We start from the raw sequence: 16940 nt of genomic DNA on the forward strand, positions 1-16940 counted from the left end.
GCCACACGTTCATATCACCTTCCAACTTTCAATTCTATCTTTCTAGGGCATGTACCTAAATCCAAAACTTTATCTCTACTGAAGTTTACTGTCACATTCAAAGTCTTCATACTTATGTGCATTTCATCATAGTGTTTGGTATCTTTCTCCTTGTATTAGAGGGATAGAGATTGGATTTTATAATGGAAAACTGTCATTTTCCATTGTATAATGATGATAAATGGATGGGGTGACTTGATTCCACAAAAAAATAAGAGAGAGATTTGGGATGCAAGAAAAAACTAGAATATGTATGTATTCCTTTTGAAAAAAACTTACATAACATCATTGTGTAGCATAATGCAACACAATGTGAGAATGTGGTTCATAATGAGGAGGAATATATTGCTAGATGGGATCGAATTCATTATCTATTATGCTGGATCCAATCATGAGAGATCAAAGTTATTCTTTGAATTTCTAAAGAAAAATTGGTTGATCATAGGTTTCTTGGTCTATATCAATTAGAGGGAACCTCTAATCCATTGGAGATTTGAGGTATGTTTAGTTATCATTTCCAAAAATATTTATCTTATTACAATCTATAATATTCAATTGTCTCTACTAAGGATTCCTGCTATAGAGTGGTCCCCTTTAAGGTCTCAATTAGATGTTGGGATATGTTGGATAAATAATTTATAAAGAAGAGTTATTGTTTGCTCTCTCTTCATTGAAAAATAGGAAGTCACCTAGTGTTGGTTGTCTACATTGTGAGTTTTACACAATGATGTGGGGTGTGTCTCGAGATAAATTTTGTAGTCTTGTTGAGAAATAATTTTTAACATGTGGCTATTATAAGTTTCTTAATGAGAGACTTATAAAGATTATTTCAATGAATCCAGTAAGACACATTATTTGTGGGTAGACTCTGATTAGTTTTTCAATCATTTCCTACAAAACTATAGTCGAGGATATAACATTGAGGGTGTGTGATATGGCTAAAAACTTACTTCACCAGTAATGTAGAGGTTTTTTTTAGGGACAATTTATTTTGGATACAATATTATAAACTTGGGAGGCTATATATGGGATAGGGATATAGGTTAGTAGACCCTTCTTCTAGAAATTGATTTTGACAAAACTTATGGTCATATTCACTACAAATTTATCATAGATACGTTGAATTTCCTTCGTTTTTGACAATTATTTATTGACATTATCAACACTTTGTTTGAATGTGCCTCTCCTTTTATTTTGGAGAATAATGTGTTGTCCCCCTACATTGATCTTCACAAGTCCATTGGGTAAAGATTCTCATTATCCCCTTATGTTTATGTTCTAATAGTGGATGATCTTTAATATCTATTGGAAACAACCATCTTTTAGTGTTAGCATAGACATATCTCCCCACCTAATGGGGATGAAAAGGTTAACGAACACAATGTAGATAAATCCCTCTTATTGATCTTTGTTGATCGAGAGATTGTTCCAACGGCTAGAGATAGTATTTTAATATTCCATGAGGCATAAGGGCCTGTCATGTATAACCATACAATGGAATTTATGCTTTCTGGTCTTCGTAACCTAAATGGAATCCAACTACTTTGATTTTTGTTCAACCAAGTATTTTTGTAATATATATTGCCATTCCTTTTGTGGTTGACCTTTCTCTAATTACTATGTGGGATTTTTTCCTAGATATATTGCAACACGTATAATTATTTCAAAATTGAAGGATATTTCCTTTGAAAAGTCAAAGATCTTGCCTTTGCTGGTGATCTATCAATGATGATAAAAATTATTCAGATCTCTCATATTTACTAGGTGACATGTTAACTACTTAGGAAGACTTAATTCTCCCAACTTGAGTAGATTACACATCCTTATGTATACAAAAAAATAAGGTGGATATTGGAGCATTCCCAATATTCCCTTATATTTCTACACAATCCCTAAGGACGAGGGAGGCCTTGGTTTGATTGATGTGGTAACTCAAGAAAACATTTTTTCTACCAAATGGGGAGCTAGATGCGTGGAAGGTTCATCCCATTCAAAAGCGTTGATGTAATACAAAATATTAGCAAATACTATTGACAATTTGGGTTACATGGAAACATTTGTTCTCCTCATAATTTTATATTTTCGGTTCATGTTAATTGTAAGAAGGATATTTATGATTATTGTTACCATTCTTAGAAGAACTTATTTAGAGTGGCTAAAGATTTTACCTTCCCATCTATGGATTGACCTTCTTTTACGGAGATTATTAGGCTCATTCCTCAAGAATATATTTTGAGGATGAAAATGGATATGGATTATAATTTTTAGAGGTTGGGAGTGTATTTTTGGGTGAAATTTGAATGAATATTATTCTTACAATATCTACTCTATTGTTCTTTTGGCATCAAGAGTTGGGAACAATTCTTAATGTCAGGTGGGTTTTTGTAGATGAAGAAAGTCATTGTAATTTCCATCTACATGGTGTCTAGTCAACTATAGTCAACTAGAAAACATGGATCTTTGCTTGGTTGATGATTTTCAAGATCTTACCTCCAAATTTTGGTTGGAAAAAGGTGACTTTATTGATGGATCTTTGCCTGGTTGATGATTTTCAAGATCTTCCCTCCAGATTTTGGCTGGAACAAGGTGGCTTTATTGATGGAGTATTTATGTCAATTATTAGAAATATTGAAGCATAACTTATTCGAGTATTCATTTGCGAGATATTGTCAGGATTAGTTTCAATCTATAATGGATGACATTTTGTAAGCCTATCTATATTGGCAGGTAGTTTTGTTGGCAGACTCTAGATTAATGATTAGAGACTCATTTATTTTGCATCAACTGATAGTATCTATTTGATATAATTTTTGTAAACTTGGTTACAAATATAGTTTTGATAATAAGGTTAGTTTTCTAAGTATTTTTTTCTCAATTATAAAATGATCAAATATATATGAAACTTATAGACAAAGGAGCATTGTTGATTAGAAATACTAACTAATAAAATCTAATTTTTTATTCATACTTTATAGTTATTGTAGTTGTTTTCATGAAGAGAATATATATATATATATATCCTTTTTTTCCTTATAATATCTTGGCATATATATATATATATATATATATATATATATATATATATATATATATATATATATATATATATATATATATATATATATATATATATATATATATATATATATATATTTTTTTTTTCCTTCCCCATATATATATATATATATATATATATATATATATATATATATATATTTTTTTTCCTTCCATATATATATGGAAGAATGAAACATACATATTCTCTTTGTGAAAACAACTACAATAACTATAACATATGAATAAGAATTTATATTTTATTATTTATCATTTCTAATCAACAATACTCCTTTCCCATCTATATATATATATATATATAGTGAATTAATATCCTCTTCCTAAACCACTAAACTAAATATAACATAAAAATTAAAATTAAAATATTATATTATATATGTCTATTTGTACACAAACAAATACCATTATTTAAAACAAATTCAAATAAAATAAAATAAAAAATAAATTCATTATTTCGAACCGATTAAAATAATAATTCTAAAACTAAAAATAATAATAGTAATAATTTAATACTTATATCCCTTCCTCATCAAACTTAATATAATACAACTTAATATAATACAATTGACATAGTTAGTTCTTGAGTGTGTAGCTTTGACTTATTGTTACAAAACAGTTCTGCACAAAGATGCCGACGGAGATAGATAGGAAGGGGTGTAACGAGAGGGCAGTGCCTAACCAGCCATATATCACGTATTCAATGCACCCGGAGATGCACGCGACATAGCCCGTTAACATGCAAATTGCCTTTTTTTATTTAGTGACGAGTTTTCAAATTCGTGTGTTAATGGATTATCTCGCGTGCATCTCCGGGTGCATTGAATACGCGATATATGGCTGGTTAGGCGCTGCCGTAACGAGAGTACCAAATAATTCAAAATAATTTATAAGAAGAGACATGGATTACGAAATCCACATTGTATATGTAATTTTGACATATGGCTAAAAGATTGACTATATAATTGTAAGATTATATTCATTTTAACTTTAGAGCGGACATATAATCATAAGTTTAGATATATTTTTGGATTTAGAGGTTGAATTGAGAGAAAATTTAGATAATTTTGGGAGAGAAACTCTTGTTTCCATAATGAGACGATGAAGGTTGGTTTAGTTAAACATAACACTTCTTATAAGGTTGGAAAAGTCGGTTTGGGAGGTAGAAGTATATGGCCAAAGTAAAAAGCGTAACTTCTCTCATTATTTTGCGAGACTCTCTCCTAATTGTGCATCATTTGGTAAGACTCCCTTCTTATTCAAGATTCAGTGAAGGGCTCCTTTATGAGAGATAGAAAAATAGAAAGTCATATGAAAGAAAATAAGGAAGTAGGTAAAAGATTATCTTCAATAACATATTTCCATGTACCTAGTGATCTTCACAAAATACTCACTTATGTGTCAATAAATGATGTAAATTGATGTTTGGAAGTTCTAAAAATAAATGGTTGAATTAGGCCTTCTCCTATTCTTTAGAGATAAATGGATTGGCATTACGTAGTTATGAATGATTACATTATCCATTAGTTATAGTATGACATATAAATTTTGGTTTTTGGTGTGTCACTTTTGTAAGGTATATATCTATAAATCCCCATTTTTTGTTATCTAATTTAGAGTCCCTATAACAAAATATGTAAGTTTGCCCGATAAGAGAACTCATAAAATCATTTTGAATATATAGTTATGTACTACCAAATGTAGTTTTTGTAATTCAAGGAGAAACTTACATATAAATATAAAACTATACACACACACACACACACATATTCCACCATCAATATAATGATTCAAACACTCACAGGATTAGATTTCTTGAGAAATTTCTTACTTTCTCCGTCCAAGTGAAATTGTGGCCTTGGTAGAGAACACACACACACACATATAGATATATATGTATGTGTGTGCGTGTTCTCTACCAAGGCCACAATTTTGCTTGGACTGAGAAATTTTCATCAGAATCTAGTAAGAAATTTCCTAACAAATTTAATCATGTGAGTGTTTCAATCATTATATTGATGGTGGAAATAGATTCAACACCATCAAGAACTTCTAGGGCTCCCAAAATCCTGAAATTTTTCTGCTATAACATAGATTTCCAAAAATTATATTAGATTTTCTCAAAATCCTACAAAAATTTCATTCATTTTCCAAACAAAATTAGTATATATGATTTTCAATATTTTACAATAAAATTCCTTTTTTTAAATAATTTTACAAATTATTCACCTACTAATTCTATATATAATTTTCCAACACTAATTTTCTCATCAAATACTTATTTTTACATGAAAATCTATGCAACCTAAAAAAACCTTATTATATATACTAGTAAATTTTTTAATGAAAACTCAAAAAAAAATATATCGGAAATAAATATATCAGAAACATATTTGAAAGAAAAGCCTTCTCGAACTTCAAGAAAATAAGCATACTTAACACATCGGTTAAAGAAATTTAAAATTAAATGGAAAATTTTTCATATACAAAATTTGAATAGGAATGTTATTCTCTGAATCTCTACTTTATTCTGCATTGGCGTCATTAGTTGGAACCAATTATGAATGTTATTCTCTGAAGCTCTAGTTTATTCTGCATTGGCGTGATTAGATGGGACCAATACAGTTTTGTACATGAATAAAAGTCATTGGAATTGTTAACTACATGGTATCTAGTTAATTTTTTCGTTGATGATTTTCAACATCTATCCTCCAATGCTTTGTTGGTCAAAGGTGATTTTATGGACGGATTATTATTTTCAATATTAGATATAATGAAGTATATTTTATTCGATCGTTTTTTTCAGAGATATTGTCAAGATTAGGTTCAATTTATATAAGATGACATTTTCAAGGATATTGGGTAGTTTTGTTGAGATATTCCAAATGATTTATTAGCGAATCTTTATTTATTATTTTCCATTAATGGATTAAGAATATATATTTTTATAATTTTTTTAACTTACATGCAAATATATTTTTAATAATCAACTTAGTTTTATAACTATTTTTTTAAATTGTAATGTAATTAAATATATATGAATTGGCAATGTTATTAGAAATGCCAAATAATAAAATATAAACTTTTACTCCTATTTTATAGCTATTGAAGTTGTTCTTAGGGAGTGGATATGCATTCACTATATATATGTGTGATTTTCCCATATAAAGGAAAGGAAACATATATATAGTGAATGCATATCCACTTCCTAATCAAAACTAAAAAAATAAAATATCAATGAAAAATAAATATATGTAAAAGAAATATAAATTGGGAAAGTTTGCATATTATTCTCACAAGCTTTACTCTATTATGCATTGGAATCATGAGTTGAGATCAATGCTTGAGGATCAAGAAAGTCATTGCAAATGTAAACTACATGGTGTCTAGTGAGTTTGAGTCAACTACAAAATTGGATCTTTGCATGAATGATGATTTTCAAGATCTACCCTCGAATGTTTTATCGTCTAAAGGTGATTTTATTGATGGATTATTTATGTTTAATATTAAAAATGAAGCATATTTTATTGGAGTGTTTCTTTGTGAGATGTGGTAATGATTGGGTTTAATTTTGTTGGTAAATTCTTTATAAATGATTTGCACTCCTTATCTATTATGTTGCATTGATCAAGAGTGTCTAGTTAATATAATCTTTGTGAAATTGGATGCCAATAGAGTTTTGATATTGAATTTAATTTCTTAACTGGTTTTTTTCTCAATTATGATGTAATCAAGTGTATATGAAACTTTTCCACAAATGAGCATTTTTTATTAGAGATGTCAAATGATAACATCTAGACTTTTACTTATAGTTTATAGCTATTTTAGTTGTTCTTCCGAAAAGGATATGCATTATGCATATCTTTTTCGTAAAAACAACTAAAATATCCAAAAAATATGATATATATATATGTGTGTGTGTGTGTGTGTATGTCCGTACAAAATAAAAAATATCATTTCTTAAAAAAATTAAATAAAAAGGCATAATTTTATACTTCTATTCCTTTTTGAACAAATTTAACATAACACAATTAGCAAAATTGTTCCTTGAGTATATGTTTTTAACTTATTATTACAAATTAATTCTTCTCAAAAACCAAGACAGACATAGAAATCATAAAGTTTTAGTTGATTGGGAAACCAAGAAAAAGTGCACTCCTTTCCTTGGAAAGATGTAAGAGTAGAAAAGACGAAAACATCTAAAAAACTAGGAAAAAAGGAAACATATCATTGTATTTTCTTTATCTAATAATATATTTTATTTTTATGCAATATCTTTTGTAATTAAAAAATTAAAAATAAGGAGAATGTTTGCATTGTTTATAAAATTCTCATCTCTCCCTCATAATAAACGATGGTATTGTTTCCAAAGTTGTCGTATTATTGTCTTCTCTTTTTTTATGTGATTCTCTAATTCATGTTTTTAGATCTGCATGTAGATTAATTGGTATCAAAGAAAAAAATCTTGGAAGACATCTCCATATTTGAAGATTTTTTTTTAGTCTCATAGATTTCAATCCATTTGGTGGATGAAAATCAGGCCTCGGTGTCAAGAGCCGTCAACTACAGACTCACTTGTCCATGACTTAGCCATGGATCTTCAAGAGCTATTTATTTTGAAGCAAAAGTAATGCCCTCGAGGGCAGTTACAGATCGATACAAGCTTTTAGCTACCCAAATTCTCAAGCCAAATTAATGGTGAGGTGTTAATTCTTGGCTTTGTAGTCTCTCAAACTATTTCAGAACATGTCCAATGATAGGAGAGGAAAAGAAACTTCAAATCACCAATCTACAATTTGAAGGCCTAGCACAAACATGGTGGGATACTCATCTAGAGAATATGTCCTTGGTTTTCAAACTTGGAGAACCAACAAAGACCATATCAACACCTATAAAATCTTGGGATAAATTTTTCCTGGCCTTAAGAGAATGCTTGTATACCCTATGATATATCCAAAATATCCTTGCCAAATATTTACATCTTCAACAACTACCAAATCAATCAGTGCAAGATTACATTGATGTCTTGTGCAAGTTGTGCATTCAACTGCATATCTCCGATCCAGAAGAGGTACTAATTATCAAATTTAATTCTAGTTTGCTAATGGTTTTTCACCAATAAGTTGATTTGTTTCCTAGTACTTCATTAGACAAGGCATTTATTCGGGCCCTAGTTATAGAATGCAAAGTAAGTCCTTGAATCTGATCTCCTCAATCCAGAAATGGTATATCTCCCTCTGGTTCCTCTAATAAAGCCTCTACCTCATCCACCACACCTCAAAATACCCCCTGGTGTACATTTCATAATACCAACTCACATGCTTCTGCATATTTTAAAGTACTGAAAAATATATGCCCTAACAAGACTCTTATTATAGAGGTCCAGCAACCAAATTCCACTACCCCACTTGTAGTTGTTTCTCTCAACAACCCTACCGAGGTTGACCCCTCTCTCATGCTCATGACTGCTACACAACAAATACCTCTGTTGCACCTATGTTTACCCATAATTTTCAAATCAAACATGATTTGGCCACTCTTAGTCTCGACAATGGGAGTCAAAAGAATCTTGTGGCATAGGAATTGGTTCAACGCCTTTTCCTTCCCACCACTCCACACCCACACCGTTATCAACTTAGCTACATCCGAAATGATAGTCCTAATCTTACCATCTCCCAACCATCTGTTGTAACCTTTGTTATTAGCCCCTTCCATGATACTGTGGTATGTTAGGTTTCTCCTCTTGATTGTGTCGATTTTTTACTGGGAATTTTGTACCAATAAGCCCAACATGTTTTTTAGTCATGCCAACGATCACCAATATAACTTGCCTCACGATGGTCTCACCTATGTGCTCACATCCTCAGCTAGAACATCAACCTAACCTTCTACTAGAAAAGATCCATTACGAGAGTCAATTTAAACCAATTTGTTTATTTGTGCTTGAATCTCCCTATCAAGCCAGACAACCTCACCAATCTGGCCCCTCCTGCAATGGCTCCTATACTCCAGGAATTTTCAGATGTCTTCACCCAACCCACAGGGATACCTCCAGCATGCTCTATTGAACATAAAATCGATCTTATTCCTGATGCTTCGTTACCTAATACCCCATCTTATCACCTCGCTTCTGAATAAGACACTGAGATAGAATGCCAAATTGAAAAATTGTTGACCTCCAATCATATTCAACCTCCATCCTCGCCATGTGTCTCTCTAGCTTTTATTATTCACAAAAAGGATACTTCTGAATGGCATCTTGTGACAGATTACTAGGCCATTAATAAAGCCATTGTTAAAAATCACTACCCCCTACTCCACATTGAGGATTTGTTAGACCACTTACATGGGGCTTGTTTCTTCACAAAGATGGATTTGACTGCACCCTACCATTAATTTCATAATCGTACATCTGACACATGCAAAAATACTTTGAAAGCAATGTTTGGGCTATTTGAATGGTTGTTTATTCCATTTGAACTGATCATCTCACGAGCCACCTTTATAAGATTCATTAATGATATTTTCTGGGCACATTTGGGTAAGTTTATGGTCATTTACCGTGATGATATTTTGGTATTGAATAAATCTCGGGAAGACCATCTTCATCATGTTCACAACATACATCAATTATTGCAAACACATCAACTTCAGGTCAAAGTAAAGAAATCCTATTTTGGACAAACATCAATTCAATATGTCAACTTATTATTGACAACATAGGAGTTCACCCAGATCCCTCTTAGGTAAAGGCTTTGCCATAATCGCCAACACCTTCCAATGCACATGATCTCAAGAGCTTCATGCGAGGTATTAATTTATACAGAAAATATGTTTCTCATTTCACACAATTAGCTCCCCCTTTGCACCAATTGTCAAATCATGCAAAGTTTGTTTGGGATGTCGAATCTGAGCGACAATTTTCTCAACTCAAGAATGCATTATGTTCAACCCTTGTTCTTCATTTTCTAGATATGAATCAACCATTTGAGATGGAAATTGATGCCTCTCAATTCACCATTGGGTTTGTTCTAAAACAAGGAGTCCACCATATGGCATACCATATTGAGGCGCTTGTAGATGCTAAGCTCATGTACAACACATATGACAAGGATTTACACAGTTTAGTGCAATATTTGAAGTAGTGGCACCATTTTATTCTTTGTAAAGAGACCATCCTCCATACAAATCATCATCCACAGATCTTAATCAACTCACAACACAAGATTCATGAGAAACACCATCTAAAGTGGGCTTCTTGCATTCAACAATTCCACTTGGTGATTAAATTTAAGAAGAGGACAACAAATAAAATGGGTGATTTGTTAAGTTGATCGCCTACTCAGGTCCTACGCATTCAAGAGGTGTGTTGTGCTGCATATGATACTTGGAAAGATATGTATGCCACAAATTTGGTCTTTGGGGAGATATAGGAAGCTCTGCAGCAACCTACAATCATCAACCAAACTCCCTTTCTTGATTATACCATTTATGATCGTTGGTTTATAAAATTAACCAACTATGTGTGCCACAATCTGATGATCATCTCCTTCTCATCAGTGAAGCACATGCCTCTTCATGCGGAGGGAACTTTGGCACAACTAAGACCATCCTAAATCTTAAACGCCACTTCTGTTGGCCCGCCTTACCCAAGAAAGTGGAAAAATTCATTCTCGCATGTTCTCTCTATTCTAAAACTAAGCCCTCAAATCGTAAGCATGGTTTGTATCAACCATTAACAATTCCCTCTGGTCCTTGGGAATCCATTTCCATGGACTTTTGAAGTGGCCTTCCTACTACTTTCTGCAAACTTGATGCTATTTGTGTAGTGGTCTATCATTTCTCGAAGATGGCTATCTTTCTTTTTTGTCATAAGACTACCTCTGCTACTTAGACCACAAATCTCTTCTTCCAACATGTTTGGCCATACTTTGGTTTGCCAAGCAGCATTATCTCTGATCACTCTCGTTTTCTCAGTACATTTTGGCATACTTTTTATCCCTATAATATTAAATTAAATTAATATTTTAAATTAATAAAAATATTAGTTTAAATATTAAGTTAATAACTATATATATATATATATATATATATATATTTTTTTTTTTTCCTCTGGAAATATCCATAAATATTTTATTAATAAGCAGATAATTACATGAATCTGTTTTTACACTATCTATCTATCTATCTATATATATATATATATATATATATATATATATATATATGATAAACTTATTTTGACATTTTATTTTTATTGAAAAGAAATACTCAGATTTAGCTTTATAAAGATATACTTTATTTCTATTATTATTTTTATTTCCAACTCAGCAACCAACACAAGCAATTATTAGTGAAAGTTTTGTCAAGACTCACATTACTTCAATCAATATTTGAGCTACCCCTTAGCATTTATAGAAATGTAATATTAAACCAATAAAAAATATAATTAATTATCATAGATTAAATATATATTTATTATTTAGATATATAAGTATATGAATATAAGAGTAATAGTTGTTTTTTATTATTTTTATATATTATTATATTTTTTTTGAAATTTTATTAACCATAGCATAATTTTTTTTATAAAATAGTAAGTTTGAATTTGGTTAATCTGCACAATTTAATACACTTCACTCATTAAAAAGAACACATTTTAAAAAGCAAAAAATATAATATCACAAAAATATCCCCTCTGTAATATTATTAATATAAATAATATTACAAAATAATAACTTTTTATTACAATTACTAAATGAAGAAATCTCTATATTAACATTCAAATACTTCTCTATATTCTGGTTAGTGGATTATTTATAACCATGGCTGGTAACGGGAAAATCTCGTCATTGCCACTCATAGTCACATAATATTGGCGCGCATATATTGTTTTGTATACTGGGCTAACTTATTTTTGTGCTTCCTATTCGATCGAATTCCAATGCAAACAAATAACATCGAGTTAGAATCCTCATGGAACCTTATTCCCGGTGCTCGTTATTTATCTTCTAAACGCTGACTATAATTATAGTAAGTCCATAGTAAGTTAGTAAGTTTGGAAGATGTAGTCCAATTGTTAGACGAGGAAGTTTTACAATTCTGGTAGTTTATAACTTTATCCTGAATAAGATTATGCACGGTTTCAAAATAAAATCATAACATCCTTAATTTCACAATCATCGATGGTGAAATTTGTCGAAAATTCTGGTGGAGGTAAAGGTGGAAAGAAGTCTAACGACAGATTGGATGTGTCAAAGTCGTCAGTGTCGACGCTCAGCAGGAGGTTTTTAATGAGCTGATCAGAGTGATGGTCTGTAACCGATACTTCCTGCGGTCTAACGGCTGTTGGCCCGATTAGGGAACCAGAGTTCATTTCAGCTACCTTTTTATTTGAAACTATCTCCTTCATGTTATCAAAACATATGGTTTTATCAAGCACATGCCTTTTGCACATATGAGTCTTCCAGTAATTCTTGATCTCATTATCAGTACGTCCTGGTAAGCGTCCTGCTATTAGTGACCAGCTGCAAACACACAATAAAATTAGTGCTGATATTATCTGCCATGGTTATTACCATATGTCTAATTACCATGTCTTCTGATACCATATGAGTAAGTTTGCACTTTTTTATTAGTTCGGTATAAGTATTCTTTGTGTTTACTAATTAGCCATATAGTCAACTAATGAGAAACTGTTTTATGCTATATTGATGAATAGTTAACCAATTGAAACCAGTTTCGACATGTTTAAAAAATTGACACAAATCTTGCATTCTATTTTTACCATATGAAGTGGGGATCGGTTTTCTTATTTTATGATATAGAAAAGTAAAATTAATATGACTTTCGAGGTCAAAGAGGAAAGTAAAAGTAATTGTGTTTGGTCAGGTCTAAAATCCTTAAAAAACAATTAATAAAAAGGATAATGGAAAAGTGTTATATATATATGAAAAGATAAATGATAAATGGTTTATTACGATAATGATTGGTTATTAATGTTCATTAAAACTAAAATGGTCTTAATGAAATTTATTTAAAGTGGTAGGTCTATATAAATTAAAAGATTTATTAGGGGATCACCGTAGCATAGTTTTGTTAAGCATTAAAAGAAACATTTCATGTTAACTATACTTTTGTTGAGTTGAAAGGTTAATAAGATTGGTGATGTAAAAAAAAATTGAAATTTAGATTGAAGGTGTGTAGAAAATGAATAATTTAAGAGATAATTTTTTTATTTTCAACTCTTCTATTGTTGATAGACTCTTTCAATTTCTAGTTTCACTAAGTAGTTCATTGAAATTTGTTCTTAGCAATGATTATTTTCTACTTTACACTAGCCAATATGGAGAGGTGATTTCTGTTTTGTTTTTTTGGGTTGATCTCCTCATAATAATCATAGTTTACTTTTTCTCTGTCACTTTGTTACCCCCTAATTTCTCCTTCAATTTTGACGTAATAATATTTGTAATAGTACCCTTATTGTGAAAAAATATTATCCTTTATCCTCCAATGACGTAGCCATTATTGCGCCTCCATATGCCATTCCCACCTGGACTACATATAGTGATTTTCCCTGGAGTTAGAAGAAATATAAGAAACCTATTTTCATCTATGTTCTTTAACTTCTTCTTATACATAAGTTACCTATTAATAACCATGCTTTCAATGGGTGAAATACTTTCTTAAATGAGAAAGATATGACACGGTGTATTACCTTTAATTTTGAGATTTTATTTGAAGAATTTCTTTTCGATACGTTGTATCTTCCTCATGAATTTTTAGAGATACTTTAACTTAATGCCTCTTTTCCATTTAACATAATTAGGACCAAGAAAATACCAAAAGGATTTTCTTTTTATCCCATATCTAAATATTTGTTAAGTTTCAATTGTTTTCAAATCCATAATATGCTTTCACACATCAATTCTATAACTCTAATTTATCTGGTGATGGATGTCATTTCACAAATACTTGTATAAAGAAACTTCCTCAATGCTCTGAGTTTCTATAGATTAGTATAGATGCACCTTACAATGAGCCTAGAAGGATCAAATCTTTTCAGGTGCAAGGTGCAAACTTAAACTTATTTTGTTCAGTTGGTATTTGATATATACATATATTTTTTGAAGCAATATCTAGTATATATATATCTATATCTATATATATATATATATATATATATATATATATATATATATATATATATGACATTAAATATTTTATATAACATGTGAATTGAGACATTTTATCTATGGATTACATTGACTACATTAATTATTTCTTTTGTTATTAACATATTTAATCTAACATATTAAAATAATTATTGATGACCCACATTGATTTTTTTTTATTATTATGAATATTTTTAAATGTGACACACTAATTTTTGTTGAACATAGCAAAAAGAAATGTTAAAAATAGAATCGAGAAATTCCAATTTAATTTGTCCTTGAATTAAATTGTAATTTAATTTTAATTAATTTAATTAGCTTAGGAATTTTGAGTTAGAAGTCTTTTGAAGTCATGTATATGTCCTCCCTATATTATTGGGGTCCACGATGAGTTATGTATGACCTATAATTAGTTAAGTATGTCCAATTAAATTAGTTCCAAATTGTTTGGGGAACTAATAGTGAGTTAAGAGTCAATTCATGCATTAGTGAGTTAAGAGTCAGTTCATACATTAGTGAGAGTCAGTTCATGCATTAGTACGAGTTAACTGAATATTCCTTCATCAGAGACACATGCATGTCGATTATGAGAAATACCCAGTTGAGACTAGAGTGCAGGGACAATGTATTATGTGTTTTCTATTTTTCTAAGTTGTCGTGATGGTGCATGAATTCAGGAACTAAGGAGTTTCCCTTTAAATACAAGCTAATTCTCTCGAGAATTGTGCAAAGAATTAGAAGTTTGGTGGCTTGGAAATTTGGCTAATTATTGGGCAAAGGAAGTCATCAAGCGGAGGATAGGATATACTTTTGCAGGTTAAGCTCAAGGTTGACCAAAGTATATTGCATTCATCTGAATTCTTTGACCAAGGTGCAAGGAAAGAGGGAGCTTGTAGAGCAGAGAAGAGGCCTGGATTTGGCTTGAGCTTGCTTGTGAGCTAGGAGATTGATTTTACTTAGTGTTGGGATTATTCTTGTTAGAGGCAAAGGTGTGCAGCGGATAAATAAATAATATACACAGCAAATAAATCATGCACAGAAGACGGCAGATTAACGTGGTTCACCCAACCAATCTGGGCTACGTCCACCAAACATAAGCATCGAAAATTCTTTATTATCAAACAGGAGATTACAAAATAATATTTTCCTTACAAAATCTCACCCAAAAAACAATCTGTATGAATACCTGTTTTATAGCTAGGAGAATCTAACTGCCTCATAAATCCTCTCACATCAAATATAGGATGCATTAACTCTCTCCCAACAACCTGGAGCTAATCTAGTAACAAATTCCTATTGTTGTCACACATTAGAGATTTTTGCCTATTTTGTGAAACATAAAATCTCAACAATCTCCACCTTGACAGAAATTAGCCTGATACCCTCTTTGTTTATTATTTTTATCTTTTCTGCAAGCCAAGAGAAGCCAAACACCAACATAGATTCTCTAACAAAACTGGTTTCGTGAACATGTCTGCACAATTCTCCTTTGTATGTACCTTTTCAAGAGAGATTCCCCTTTCAGTGATAACCTGTCTTACAAAATGGTACTTGATCGGTATATGCTTTGATGTACTATGATAGGCCGGATTCTTAACCAAATTTATTGCACTTTGACTGTCACAAAATAACTTGATGTTGTCTTGCAGCCTACCAAACTCACCAAACAAACCTTTCAACAAACCGCTTCTTTGCAAGCATGAGAAGCAGCAATGTATTCTGCTTCAGTGGTGGATAAAGCAATAATGTTCTGCAACTTAGACATCCAACTAATTGCTCCACCTGCAAGAGTGAAGACATACCATTATGTTGACCTTCTCTTATCCAAATCACCTGCAAAATCAGAATCAACATACCCGCAAACAAATTCACTACTCTTATTGTAAGTGATACAATAACTACTCGTGTCTCCAAAATACCGAAGCACCGTTTTCACTGCTGACCAGTGTTCTTTACCTGGATTTGCCATATACCTGTTGACAACCCCAACTACATGTGAAATATCTGGTCGCGTACACACCATCGCATACATTAAACACCCTACTACATTAGCATATGGAATTCGAGACATAAATTCATTTTCTTCATCTGAATTAGGACATAAACTCGAAGAAAGCTTGAAATGGGAAGCGAAAGGGACTGACACAGGCTTCACATTATTCATACCAAACCTCAAAAATATTTTCTCAATATACTTTTGTTGTGATAGCCATAGCTTACCATTGCTCCTATCTCTAAAAATCTCCATGCCCAAAATCTGTCTTGCTGCTCCTAGATCTTTCATATCAAATGTCCTTGCCATCTGAGCCTTCAACCTGTTGATTTCTTCTATGCTTTTGCTTGCTAAAAGCATATCATCAACATACAATACTAAGATAATGAATATGCCATTTTTAAATTGCTTAAAATAAACACAATGATAATATTCACTTCTAACATATTTCTGACTCAACATGAAAGAATCAAACTTCTTATACCACTGCCGAGGCGACTGCTTGAGGCCATATAATGACTTCTTGAGCCTGCAGACACATTTCTCATTGCGATGCTGAACAAACCCTTCCAGTTGTTCCATATAAATTTCCTCATCTAAGTCTCCATGTAGAAATGTAGTCTTAACATCTAATTGTTGCAACTCTAAATCAAGCAAAGCCA

General features: G+C 31.3%; 1 pseudogene; it reads right to left on the reverse strand.

The window, feature by feature from the left end:
- Nucleotides 1-12256: 12256 nt before the first annotated feature.
- Nucleotides 12257-16940, reverse strand: part of LOC149138595 (transcription factor MYB1 pseudogene) — a 76562-nt pseudogene continuing 71878 nt past the window's right edge.

Source organism: Pinus tabuliformis, chromosome X, assembly GCF_031772625.1.
Source record: "Pinus tabuliformis cultivar Carrire ecotype Pingquan chromosome X, CPIR1, whole genome shotgun sequence".
NCBI classification, from domain to species: Eukaryota; Viridiplantae; Streptophyta; class Pinopsida; order Pinales; family Pinaceae; genus Pinus; species Pinus tabuliformis.